The following is a 12,937-nucleotide window of genomic DNA, read 5'->3' on the forward strand; positions in this document are numbered from 1 at the left end:
ATCCCCGGAAAGAACCTGACCTTTGCCACACTGGAGTTAAGATGTCTCAGTACGGGTACACTTCGCCTTGCTGATCAATAAGTCGATAAGTATCGATTCCCTGCTAGGTGCAAGGCAACGTGCTAAGTGCTTCTTCCATGATTGGTGTGTTCTGAGAAAAGCTGGGCATGCACTGAATTCGGGTAAATTGAATCCCGTTATTAACACTCTAGGCCTAGGGGAGTTGGCAAAAATTCTTTAGTAATAACATCCACTGAATGATTACATATTTGGTGTTCGTAGTGTGAGATATACCTAAATGGTGGCTTTTATTACATCTGAATATGAGCACCTCAAAGGAGTTAAAGGTATGATCTTATTCATCTCACAGATATGCCCTGACCCCAGGAAGGAAATTATAGAAAACGACCCAAGGAAAACGAGGAATCTTGCTGAGGGGCCCCCTTCATGTCTTTGAGGGCATTTATTCATTTGTGTGGCAAATTTAGGGAGAACCTACTATTTGCGGGCACTGTTCGAGGTGACGAGGGTTCAGCAGGGAGCCACACCAAACTCCCAGGCCTCAAAGAGCATCATTTTCGCAGGATCAGAGAGACAATAAACAAATCAGTTCCTTTTGGGTAGCAGCAGACAAGGACTCCGAGGCCAAATCAAGCAGGGTGGAGGGCTACACAAGAGAACGCACTAGTGAGGAGGGGTGAGTGAGGAGGGCATTATTTTTGACTAGATGTTCAGGGGAGACCTCTCAGAGGAGGGGACAGTTAAGCAGAGACCGGAAGCAAGTGAGGGAGTGAGAGCCTCCCAGACAGAAAGGATGATAAAGGCTCTGAGGTGGAAGGGGGATTGGGGCGCATGAGGAACTGCAAGGAAGCCCAGTGTGGCCAGAGCAGAGCGATGGAGGGGGAGCTGGAGGAGTTGCGCTCCAAGAGGCAGGTGGGGGCTGGGTCACGTAGGGCCTTGTCAGCCATGGTCAGAACTTTTGATTTGACTCCACTGGAGCGTTTTAAGCAGATAGGGTCTGACTGGCATTTTAAAAGGATGCCTCTGGCTGCGGTGTGGAAAACAGCGTAGGAGGGTCGACACCCAAAGTAGGGAGACCAGTTTGGAGTCTCCTATAATAACACAATTCAACTATGATGGTGGCCTGGGCTAGGGTAGTCATAAGGCAGGTGATGGAAAGGGAGTGAATTCTGGACCTATTTTGAAGACAGAACCGAGCGATGTGTTGACGGATCAGATGTGGGAGGCGAGAAAAAGAGAGGAGTCAACTGGAAGAACGGAGTTGCCACTTACTAAGGTGAGCAGGACTAGGGGGTACATTGGGATTGGGGCTCCTTCAAACCACCTCCTCTACTGGCTTTGTCATGGAGCCTTGGAGTCCCACAATCAAGAATCCCTGAGAGTGAAGGTCCCGAAGGCCCCTGCCAACTGGGAAGGGGATCCATTATGCTATTTTCCTCCATTAATGCTGCAGTTGAAATCCATTTACCAGATCAGCCACAGGAAGGCAGGGCCCTAAGATAAAGACACACCAGAAACAAATGTCCTCATCAGGACTTGGGCCCTGGTCCCAGTTGGGTCTCTTCTGGAGCCAGCAATCTCATTCCCCACAAAGGGTGGACTGTAGGAAGCCACCTGTTCCACCCAGGTGCACTCAAACCTCAGGCGGTGGGTCTCCTTCCTGGCTGCATGGCAGAAAGAGTGGGGCAGCTTTCCAAACCCCTGATGCCCAGGCGCCACCCCAGATCAATGACCTCAGATTCCTGGGGCTGGGGCCCAGGCATTGGCATCTTTCTTTCTTTCTTTCTTTCTTTCTTTCTTTCTTTCTTTCTTTCTTTCATTCTTTCTTTCTTAAGTTTTCAATGACTTCCAAATGTGGCTAAAGTTGCGGGGAACCACTGAGCTAAAGGCACGGCAGACTTCTCATCCTGAGCCACAGAGGTGGTTTGTTGGCAGCAGACGGTATGGCACAACAAAATCCAGGCCTGGAGATCACTGCAGAAAGTGATTACAGTATTGATTGTTCGTGGGAGTCAAGAAATGCCTTTGGATGTTGTGCAGCTTGGTGCTTAAATCCTGGGCAGGGGCTGCAGGCTGCAGCAGGAGCACAGGGCAAGGGCAAGATAGAAAGATGTGGAACTCTGTTCAGGCAGTGCTGCTTGGCTCTGTCTCCATAGTAGTCTGAATGTCCACCTGAGGCACCACAGACACAAAGCAGGTGAAATCTTCACTTCTACCCATCACTCCCTCCTTTTTCTGTAATCATCTGTCATCGGATGCCTTCATGCACCATGGGGAATGAGGCATCTCTAGAGGCCTCACCGGGCTATGTAGTCCACCCTTTATTTTTACACGTGAAAACGGAGGCCTGGGAAGAGGGCCTCTTTGATGCTCAAAGTATCAAAATAATTTGGTAGTGGAGCTGAAACTGGAATCCAGATTTCCAGCATCTTGGATTGGTGACTAGGCCCCATAGCCCACTGAAGCGGGGTGTCCATTCCCCATCTTCCCTCCACTGGTTCCGGTTTGATGCTGGTCCTATTGAATGGACCTTTGAACATATGAAGGACCACAACTGGTATCCTTCCAGGTCTTTACCTATGAGGAGGGGACAGCTTCCTTGGGATCCCTACCAAAAGTCTCAGATTGGATCCTGCCCAACAGATACAACTATACACAGAAGATCCAGATATTTTTATAGGAGCAAAACCATGAAGGAGGAAGTGGAATTGCCTATATTTTCAGGGCTTGTAATAATTTCCGGTGTCTGTGGTAGAGCTATTTTCAGCTTGTTCGTGCCTCATTCCTCACTGACCCTTGTCCTGTCCGTCTCTAAGACTCCGTTCTATTCTCAGTCTTCAGACTTGATCACTGATGGTGACTCACTCATCGCCAGCTGGTCCTGACTACATGTCACCGACTCACGTCTAGCCTGGTGCCTCCACACAGGTGACGTCTGCCTTGCAGTGGGATAGGAGGGGCTCTCAAAGGTCGCCCTGTTCCAAAGCATTTTTGAAGCTCAGCTACAGGGCCTGAAGTTCTTAATGTGAGGGTCACTCTCTTGAGTGAAAATACTAAGAATTGGGAAGGCCCTGATCAAAGCATGAATGTGGTGCCAAGGAGGAGTAATAAACATAATTCCTGGGCTGGATCCTGCCTGCCACCTGCTTTTATAAATAAAATTTTATTGGTATACAGTTGTGCTCTTTATTGGTATACTCAGGCTTCACCTGTGTTTGTTTTTGCAATATCATGCATCACCTACAAGCTTATATTTACTAGACAGCCCTTTACGGGGAAAAAAGTTTGCTAACCCCCGCACTAACTTTTTAGCATGCACTCCCCACTGTTTCTAAAACTTTCCTGATGGTAAGAATCACTGGGGAGCACTTGCCGAAGCACAGACTTCTAGGCCCACGCCGGACTTAAAAAAGTCAGAATCTCTAGGAGCATAAGGCACAGGAATTTATATTGTTGAAAATGTCCTAGCCCATCAGGCAGAGATTAATTGAGTACCTTCAAGCTGGGACATCTGAGCTCTTCACTGACCCCGTTTTTCCCCCTCAAGCAGTTGGGAATCTCATCTTGCAACAGGCCCCCTCGCTGGCGAAAATGAATTTTGGCTGGGAGCACTGGGCCAGAATCAGGAAGCACCGTTGGGGGCCACTGTAAGCCCCTTGAAGCCAATATGAAGCCAGCAGCTCAGTGGAATAAGCAATAGACGAGAGGGCCTGCCTCTCACTCAGGACTGAATTCAGCAGCTGGTGATTCTCTGACCATTTTTCTTTTTAATTTGGTGGCTCTATTAGGACAGATTTCAGGGCTGGGTTCAAAGTCAGGTATATGGCCCAATATTTTAGTGCAAGATAGAGCCCCACTTGGATTGCGAGAGGATAAAGCTTGAGTTCCTGCAGCACGGACAGCCTCCTAGTCTCCTTTCCACTGGTTTATTGTCTGACACCTGAGCCGCCTTCTAAGCAATCCCCATAGTAACCATTGTGGGAATCTGAGAGCCAACCTAGGGCCAACCTAACCAACCTAGTTTCATGGGACTACTGATAAGGGACCCAGGGCCTTCTGATCTGCTCTTGGGGCCTGGAGGTGAACATGCTCTCTCTTTGGCTTCCAATGCCCCCTGCAAGACACACATGACCCACATTCCTCATCGCTGGCCCCGACAAAGTTGTTCTGGGCACACTGCCCTGGGCACACTAGGCTGCTTCCCACTTCTGGTGCCTACCTCATGCTGCCTCTTCACCATCACTGCCCTTCTGGGCCCCCAGTGTCCCCTTTGCTTAGCTAAAAGCCATCTCTAAAGCCCAGCTCAAATTCCGCCTTGGTCCTGAGTTCTTCCCCAATTCCTCCAGTCCCCTCCCCAGATTTTCTATAGTACTCTCCTCCCCCTTTTCTCCCTCAGAGAGAAAGAGGCAGAGGGAGGGGCAGAGGGAGAGAATCTTAAGCAGGTTCCATGCCCATCACAGAGCCTGACATGGGGCACGATCCCACAACCCTGAGATTGTGATCTGAACCAAAACCAAGAGTTGGAAGTTTAACCGACCGAACCACCCAGGCACCCCTATAGTACTCCTTGTTAACCCACACTGCCAGAGCTCATGTCCCCCACTAGGTTGTAAAAGAAGAGAAAAGATTTTATATTACTCTATTTACCCCTAGCACCAAGCATAGAGTAGGCACAGACTTAAAGAGAGCAGTTGATTGCTAAGGTGCATAATGCATTATTTCACCAATTTGGCAGATACGGCTTAAGTACCTACCATCTGCCAAGCACCATACTTTGAGAAGCTCTGTGGAAAACTAATACTTCTGGAGTAGTTCTCATTATTTCGGCCTTTTTTTCTGGGCAGGTGGTTCCAGACAGAGTGGATCCTGGCTCTTTGGGTACAGGTAAGTCTTCAGTACTGGAAAACTAGTTTCATTTGAAGGGCCTGTCTACTTTCTTCACGAGGGCCATTTTAAGTCCCAACAAAGTATTTAAAAAATATCGATTGAGGACCTACCATGTGCCAAGGTCTAAGGGTACCAAAATGCATATATATTGAGTCAATCACGGGGATAGTCGGTCACTCGAAGACTAAGGAACTCCTTTAAATACATATGGGCATAATAAGTGGCTATAGAGGCAGTATGCATAGACGGGCCCTGGGAACGGACCCCTGTGATGACCCCCACTAAAACACCCTCAATGGTCTGACATCATAAATGTCAGTCTATTACAAGAACAGTGTCATCTGAAAGTAATTAGATCAGTAATTCTTAATACGTATCTTGGCTGCGTAAGAATCATTTTGGAAGCCTTTTTGAAAGACCAACTCCTGGGTCCCATCCCCAAAGCTTCAAATTCAATTGCTTAGGGCTAAAGCCCAAGTATCAATCGTTTTAAGAACTTCTCAGGTGGTTCTAATGTATAGCCAGGGTCAAGAACCACTGTACTAGACCCTCCTCAGCCACGGAATGTGGAAGCCAGAAGGAGCCTCAGAGGTATGAGGATTCCTGGGCCACAGGCTGGACCTACCAGGAGACTGTCTTCTGGAAGAAACAGTAATCACAATGAACACAGGCTTCAGGGTGGGGAGGTGCAGATAAGCTCTTATTACATCTTGAGAGAAGATTCTCTGTCTCAGTCCATTTCTGTGACTCATGGTAGTTATGTTTTATAAAGTCACCTCAAACACCAAACCAATAAATACTGAACAGTTGCTCCTGGGGGAAATGCATGTGTGTGTGCGTGTACGTGTGAGTGCGGCGTGCGTACACACAGGCGTGCATGTGTGTGTGTGTGTGTGCATGAGTGTGAGTGTATGTGTCTGTCTCACACATGATAATTTTAAATTCTAAAAACAACTCATCCTGGTAGATTCTATTTTCTTTCACTGGGAGAAAATGAAGTTCTGAAGTGTTAAGTGACTTTCTTGAGGCTGCCCTACTAACGGGTGCCAGAGTTGGGATTCAAAGCCCATCCAACTGCTCCTGAGCCTGACCTTCTTGCACTACATGGCACTGCTCCCTGCCATCTCTATCTTCTGGACACCTCCGTGTGACGGCTGAAACAAGATGGCAGGGCGCTGCCCTGTTTGACCTCAGCTGGAATTGTGTGCATTGGGAGACTCTAATTTTTCATGCTCTGCCTATGTCCGTAAGTGAGCAGAAAAGTACCATGGGTCTCGGTTTGGTGGTTACGAATAAATTTTAGGGAGTAGGTGAACTTGCACATGCAGAATCCAGAATAGTGAGGATCGACTACACATGTATGCAAGGCTGACATTTACTGGGGAGGTGCTGGCATGGCCGTTCCCATTGTGAGGGTTTCTTTCACACTGATTGGTAAGTAGCCACTGCCCTGAGCTTCCTGGGTGCCCCCTGACCTCTGCCCTGGGATCTCTTTACCAATGGTCAACTGAAGGGCTAACACCTGGCCCAGTTAGGAGGCCTCCAAGACTCTGCTCCAGTGCCCATGGCTGGCTTACATTCTGATCAAAAGTCTCTGACTGTAGGGTTAATAGTTTTGACTATGGCCCCTGTGTATTTGTGCTCACTTCTATGCTCCAAGGGTTTAGAGAGCATAAGGCCAAGTACCAGACTATAAGCTCTGTGAGGGTAGGAGTCATGTCTGTCCCATGGACTGCCATGTTCCCAGCTCAGAAGAGCACCTTGAATGGTAGGTATTCAACAGATGTTTGCTGAACGGACCCACAAATGAGAAACTTTTATTGAGGTTGGTCAGGCTGAGGTATCTGGAAGAGTCTCAAGCCAGGTCTTCAAGGAAACAGACCCGTGTTAGAAGAAGTGTGGAGCAGTACAAGGAGAGAAGCCTGTAGGGTATAAGAACTAAGACCTGGACTGGGGGAGAAGGAAAGCAGCCTGGCCATAGCAAAGAGGCCCTGGAATAGGACAGTGAGGGCATCAGAACTGGAGGGCAGAGGGGTGTTGGGGGCTTTGGGATGGGAGGTGGGGGGCAGTGTTAGGCTTTTTATTCTGCACCTATGTTTGGACACTCGAGTTTGGGTTGCTGTGATGGCTGGGAGCTGGGTCTCCTTTATTCCTTCGACATATACTCATCGAATGCTTACTCTGTTGCAGTGAACGATACACAGCCCTGTCCTCGTGGAGCTGACATTCTAAGGTTTGGGTGAGTCACTAAACAGCCTGTGGTCCATCTGCACCATGGGACACTACTCAGCAATTAACAAGGGACAGAATGCTGATACTGGCCAAAACTTGGATGACTCTCAAGGGTGCTGTGCTGAGTAAAAAAAAGCCAATCCCAAGGGATTATGTGCTGTATTGTTTGGTGTATATAATATTTTGGAAATGATGACATTACAGAAATGGGGAACATACTAGTGGTTGGTGGGGACTGAAGTGGGGGAGGGGGTGTGGCTTAAAAAGGGCAAGGTGAGGGGTCTTGTAGTGGTAGGACTGTCCACTGACTTGACTATGCTGGTGGCCCTATGGTGGACCCACACCACATGTGACGGACTGACACTGAACCCTCTACACACATTGCATCAGTATCAATGTCCTGGTTTCGAGATGGAAGTTTAGTTCTGGGAGCTGTAACCCTTGGGAGAAACAGTGTAAAGGGTACACACGGCTGTGTATGCTAGCTTTGCATAACTTTGCAACTTCCTGTGAGTCTATAATGATCTCCCAGTGAAAAGCCTACAGATAAAATATTTTTTCTTTGAGGAAAGAAATGACACAGTATCAGGAGATGGGGACATGTCGATGCTGACTTAAAAAAGGTAGTCAAGGAAGGCTTCTAAGAGATGACATTTGAGGAGAACTGAGTAACACAGTAACCCACAAGGAGAGGTAAAACACAACAAGCATGTTTTCTTTTCTTTTCTTTCTTTTTTTTTTGGTGGGGGGAGAACTGGTAGCCATTTCATGACAGGAGCCTGGGGAGTGAAGAATGACAGTCCACTGTCCACTAGGCAACTTGCTGTGCAGAAAGGCAGGGAGGGAGGAAGGGGTCTCTTCGTTACACCCGCTAAGGTGGAACTTGCCTGCCCAGAGCTACAGGAGGATTGCTACTGAGAAAAGCCCGTTTGCCAGAGAGCAAGTATGAGAGGGAGAGGGAGAGGGAGAGTGGGAGGGGAGGGAGAGAGAATGTGCCTGTATAAATGTGTGTGTGTGTGTGTGTGTGTGTGTTTCACACTGAGGATGGCTTGGGGCCATGGGGAAAGGCAGTTAGTGCCAGAGCTTGATTTGAACCCATCCCTGACTGATGAGCTCTGCACCTGCACACTGTCCCTGGCTTTGTACGGAAAGGCCAACTCTCTGGAAAATCTTTCCCTCTGTCTCTGCCTGGGAAATCCTGCCCCATCTCTGGATGTCTGGCTCAGGTGCAGCCTCCTCTGTGAAGGCTCTCCTGATTTCATGCCCCCTAACCCCAAAAGGTGGGACCTCTCCTGTGGCCATGGGGGTGTGACATTAGTGTTGGAGGGCAGGGCAGTCTCGGGGACACTGAGAAGGGACAACTAGGCTGGAGGTGGAAGGAGGGCTCTGAGTTTTGCACATTAAATTTCTGCACCTGGGTCTGTGCATTTGAGATTACTATAACAGCCAGTTAGTGACTACACCAGGACAAAGATGAACCCATCTGTCCAACTGTACTTTCCCACCAACGTCATATTAAATTCCCCCCATTTGGTGCTGGGCCTCATATATTGCAAGGCATCTAGGAAATACTGCTATGAATGAATGAATGAATGAGACTAGCTAGCACCCACCATCTGCAAGGACTTTATGGGAGTTGGACCCTGGGCAGGTACATTTTGAGGGAGCATAGCAAAAAAAAAAAAAAAATGTAGAAAATCTGTCTGGGACATGGGGCAGTGAGCGTGTGGCCTCTGTGGGGGTAAAAAGTAAAGCAAAATGCACAGGGCAGAACACAGCACTGGAGAGCCTTTCAAAATCCCCAAGCCTTGAGGGTAGAAAGCAGAGTCAGATGCTCAGAAGGTATGCCTTGCCTTCACTCCTCACGCCTTGGCTCACAACATGTGGATTCAGGTCTTGCTGTCCACCCACCCTCCCGTCACGGTCACTTTCCAATATGGGATTCTGTCACCTCCGTAGGGAGGAGGGGTGGCTGGCGCAGCAGCTCACTCACCTGATGAGTGTGCTGAACTGTAAGAACAATGAATTCCTTAGTGCTCCTACAGAGAGAAGAAGGAACAGGACAGTCGTGTATCATGCATTAGGTATTCATCTCGCAGGAGAAGCAACACCAGAATTCTCCCCTGGGCTGCATTCAGGGATACGGATTAGGCCAGTGGGCACTCTGAATATCTGTCCGGCTGCCTCGCCTCCCATTTTTTGTGGCAGTCAACGGAAACCATCCGTAGAGGTTCATGTGGGCATCTGAAGAAGGCATTACCATAATCTCTGGGGCTGTCATTTATCAGGTCTTCCCATTCTAGTTCCCTCTCACGTTTGCTCTGTAGAACTCCCCAGGCCTTAGGAGCATTTTTTTTTCCTGTAGAATAGAAAATTCTCGAGGAAAACTGAAGACCTGAATTATAGAACTGAATTGGCAATTTGATATTTAAGCAAGAGGAGGAATTCAAAGGAAAAACCCAAAGGAGGTCATTTGGTTATCATGACTCATACTCAGCAGATTTGTTTTAATTGAAGGACCAAAAAACGAGAGCCAGGGAGCAACAGATGGAACCAAGGCTCTCCAGACAGCAAATATTCAAAGGGATGAGGAATCTGAAACTCCTCCGACAAGTCTTATGCCAATGATCACACAGGCCATGAGGTATGAAAATTCTCCCCCGGGAATACACAATCCTTTAAAATAACTGAGAGAAATGGAAAGAGTTTGCCTGGAAAGAGCTTCCCCTCTCCTCACTGGACTTTTTCATGTGTTTCTGGGAACAAGGGTATTCAAGAAGCAGAGTCAAGATCACTTGCTTCTAGATATTCAAGGAACACCAAGGCCTCCTGCTCAAGGACTTGGAACATTTTCCACATTCAGTGAGGCCAAGTCCAGGGATGGGGAGCTCCTGGGAGAAGGAAGGAGCTGTGTTCCTGGGAAGCCCCACAGGAAAATCTGTCTCTTGAACAGGGCAGGGCATAGCGTAAGTCAGATTATGTGATCTGTCTGCCCCAGCCCCTGCCATATTTCCCCATTTCACATAGAACAAAGCCAAAGTCCTTATAGTGGCTACAGGTCTTCCCCTCTTTGCTCCACTTCACATCCTGGCTTCTCCCCCGCTCCCCAAACATGCCACACTACTGCCTCAGGGCCTTTGCACTGACACTTCCCTAACACCCTCCCTCCTTTCAGTCTTGCTTTAGTTGCCACCTTCTCAATGAGGCTAACTCTAGCCAGGCTATTTAAAGTTGCATTGGTACCCCTGTGCCCAGCACTCCAGGACCCCGTTTATCCCGATCCACTTTCTATCCTTCAATAGCCTCCATCCACTTCCGGTTTGCTGTACAATTACACATTTATCATGTTTATCGTTAAGGCGTGTTTCTTTCCAAGAGAATGTACACTCCAATGGGGTTTCTCTCTTATTCACTGTTGTTTATTCAGTGCCTAGAACAGTGCCTGGTGCACAGTAGATACTTGATAACAAATATTCATTGAATGAATGAAATAATAAAAATTGGCTAGCCCCTGAGATTATCAAATGAGTGAGCTCTGTCTTGATCCTGAAGGAGCTCCGGAGTCCCTCACGAAACTGGGCTACCTGTTCTATGGTGCAAAGATATTCACTAGAAGCAGAGCAAAGACTTCTGGATGATCAGGCTGGAAGAACCCCAACATGTCCTCAATGGGGTTGAAAGGACTTACCCCATTTCGGTGTGGTGGTGGAGGGTGAAGGGTGGAGTTGGGTGCGGGGAGAAGCAATGGACTACTGAACTTGGAAGAGAGACAAACCAAACATCATTAGGGACCAGACACATTTCAAGATGTGAGCTGGATAGGGGAGCATATCAAGGAAGACCTGCCCTGGACTTCAGGAGGGAGCATTCCAAATGCTTCCAGAAAAAGTGAGAGGGGGCTGTTCTATCCACAGTGTGCTAAATCTGCCTTTGAAGGGGAGGGAGTGTCTCTGCGGACAGGTGGGATTTGGGAGAAAAAGAAAGACAAGTGAGATAAAGAACATTCTAAAACAAGAGGGCCTGAAGGAGATGGAGGCAGAGAAAGGCCAGACCACACAAGGCAGACAGAGAGAGAGAGAGAGAGAGAGAGACAGAGAAGCACATAGTTCGATTTGGGGGGACACAGCCAAGGTCACCAAAGCTGAAGGCAACCCATGGAGTTTAAGCCTTTATCTCTATCTCTTATTCCTTATCAACACATCTATGATCTATGCATGGAGGGGTGTGTGTGTGTGTGTGTGTTTTTGTGTGTGTGTTATGTGTAGGGGTGAGGAGGGGAAAAGTCACCTGCCTCTGACACTCCTTTCTCTCTCTCACTTGCCCCCATCTGGAGAGGGCGCTAAGAAGTCCCACACATTGAGCAGAATCCACAATGGCAGCTTCCCTTCCTCAACCCATTAGCCAAGGATTCAGATTTTCTTCTCCTCAGGTTTGTTGTTGTTGTTGTTGTTTGTTTGTTTTTGGTGCTGGGGAATATGGATAGATGAGAAAAAAATAACTAGCTCACACTTCACTTATCTCAGAGTGTTCTTTCTCCCTTTTTAATTTTTTTTCCAGAGTGTTCTTTTAATGGCTTGTTTGGTTCTCACCGCTCACTGGGTCTGTCCCCCTGCACTGAACGCCAAAAACCAAGGGGTTTCGGTGAGGGACACAGTAAAGGGGAGGAAGGTGAGGTGAGCTCCTGCATAAGGCTGTTCTCTGTCCACATCACTGGAGAAAGCTAAGCCAGAGAGCACGAGGGACCCTGGGGCCCCGGCAGGGCTGGCCTCTGAAGCCCTGGGTAGCCAAGATCCCTGGCTAGGGCTGCTCTGCCTCAAGGGCTTCCCTCTTAGGGCCAGGGAGGACGGAGAGAGCCCCATGTCACTGGTGGGCCGGGTGAGGGGTCCATGCTCAGCTCCTGCCAAGGCCCAAGAGGCCCCTGTTACCTGATGAGTTCTATGAACCTTTCCCTGGGGGCTTCACTCACATCCTCCTCATTAATAGCCACAATCTGGTCACCAGCCAGGAGCTTGTCCTCAGAGGGGCCTCCTGCAGAGGAGAGGAGAGAGGTGTGAGGGCTTGGGACCATTGCTGGGAGAGCACAGGCCTGGGTGGGAACTATCAGTGCCCGAGGGAGCTGAAGCGGGTACCCAAGCCTGCGGGAAAGAGTGTAGGCCTCACGGCCTGGAGGTAGCGGTGTTCGTGCCACAGGTGCCTGTGCCAGACAGAAGGCAGAAGACGGAAGAAAGAGCATAGCTCGGACCTCCTGTGGCTGCCAGTGGTGTGGGAGCAAAAGTTCCCAAGCCTAGGCCTGGCCCCCAGAGCAGGTGAATACGTGCTTTCCTGGTTGGGTTCTAAAGAGGGACATGGGTTTCCCTTTCACCAGGTGGGACCTGCTCAGGCCCAAGGAATGACTTGCAGACCACTGAAGGAGGTAGAAGTGAAGGCAGGAGCGACAAGGAATCTTCTTACCTGAACAACATTTCTACTTGCTGGTCGGGAATGATTTAGGCAGTCACTTGCCTGAAGACAGGGGGATAGACTAAAAGACCCAGAGGGTTTATCTTCTCTCATCTCTGAGAGACACCACTCTGCAGTAAGGGAGGGGAACAAGCACAGACCCCATATTCCAGGTAGTTGGAAATTCGCTTTCTGCACTTCCCATCTCCACTGCTGAGGTTAAGAAAGCAGACCTGTCTGAGGGCCATACCTTCTTGGTGGGGGTAAAGGATGGGGGTCAAGGGGTACCACCGGGTGTGCTGAATCTGGTGTTTAGCCAAGACCTTGGAGAAAAGCTGTTCAGAGATTCAGGGAGAAT

At 48.8% G+C, this 12,937-nt stretch overlaps 1 protein-coding gene across 1 annotated transcript in view; it reads right to left on the reverse strand.

The window, feature by feature from the left end:
* Positions 1-12,937, reverse strand: part of FRMPD3 (FERM and PDZ domain containing 3) — a 75,448-nt gene that overhangs the window by 42,869 nt on the left and 19,642 nt on the right. The window lies entirely within an intron of this gene.

This window comes from Neovison vison, chromosome X (genome assembly GCF_020171115.1).
Source record: "Neovison vison isolate M4711 chromosome X, ASM_NN_V1, whole genome shotgun sequence".
Taxonomy (NCBI): domain Eukaryota; kingdom Metazoa; phylum Chordata; class Mammalia; order Carnivora; family Mustelidae; genus Neogale; species Neogale vison.